This window comes from Mandrillus leucophaeus, unplaced genomic scaffold (assembly GCF_000951045.1).
Source record: "Mandrillus leucophaeus isolate KB7577 unplaced genomic scaffold, Mleu.le_1.0 Scaffold441, whole genome shotgun sequence".
Lineage (NCBI taxonomy): Eukaryota > Metazoa > Chordata > Mammalia > Primates > Cercopithecidae > Mandrillus > Mandrillus leucophaeus.
In genome coordinates, this window is record NW_012104710.1 from 1,171,587 (window position 1) to 1,172,634 (window position 1,048).

At 42.4% G+C, this 1,048-nt stretch overlaps 1 protein-coding gene across 1 annotated transcript in view; it reads left to right on the forward strand.

Moving 5' to 3' along the window:
* The window catches only part of STOX1 (storkhead box 1), a 13,144-nt gene extending 12,591 nt beyond the window's left edge, over positions 1-553 (forward strand). The window contains exon 4 of the mRNA XM_011994100.1: positions 363-553. The gene's annotated coding sequence lies outside the window, so the exon portion shown is untranslated. The remainder of the gene's footprint in view (positions 1-362) is intronic.
* Positions 554-1,048: the final 495 nt, after the last annotated feature.

Genomic DNA, 1,048 nt, shown 5'->3' on the forward strand with positions numbered 1-1,048 from the left:
GTAAGCCACCAGGCTTGTCTAATTTTATTATTTGTAGAGACAGGATCTCACTATGTTGGCCAGGCTGGTCTTGAACTCCTGTCCTCAAGCAATCCTCCCACCTGGGCCTCCCAAAGTGCTGGAATTACAGGTGTGAGCCACTGTGCCTGGCAGAATTTTCTATTAGACAAAAGCTGTCTGAAGATGAAGTAGGCAGCTTTGGAAAAGAATGAATTTCCCATTGTTTAGGGCATTCGAGCAGAGGCTTGGTGATCCCTTTACTGATATGTTGCAGAGCAATTTCCAGAACTTAGTTTAACTGGCTGGCTGAAATGTATGATTTTGAAGAATGCTTCCAACTGTAAGGTGTTTTGTTTTTTTAGGAGATGGGGTTTTGCCATGTTGTACAACTAATGAAGTCCATCTAATTTTGCCACTGGATGCATTATGACACTCTGCCTGTTTTAAATGAATGTATTAAATGAATCAAGCTCATTATGAAACCAATAAAATTTTCTCCTACGAAACTTATCATATAACACACACATTAAAGATGGGAATATATGCGATTAAATTGTTTGGGAGATTATTCTCTAAAATAGGTGACCTGTGTTTTTCTCCCCAGTAATAACTGCTTTTTGTGGCAACTTTATTGATTTATCTTTCCTAATGCAGTCTATTCTATAATGAGAAAACTGTTGTCTTGAGGCAGCTTAATGATCTGAGCTTAGGAGTCAGACACAAGTTTGAATTCCAATTCCAAATCCTTCATAGCTGTGTGATGGAGCAAGTCACCAGATTCCTCTGAATTGGTTTTCTCGTCTGTAAAAGGGAGATAGTAATGATGTCTCCCTTACGGGATTGTGGTGAGGCTTGGGGATGACCTATCAAAAGTGCCCAATGTAGGCCTGAGCAACCCCACTGCAGGCACGGCTGTGGAATGGCTTCAGGTCTTAAAAAAAAAGTACCCGGCCGGGCACGGTGGCTCAAGCCTGTAATCCCAGCACTTTGGGAGGCCGAGACGGGTGGATCACGAGGTCAGGAGATCAAGACCATCCTGGCTAACAAG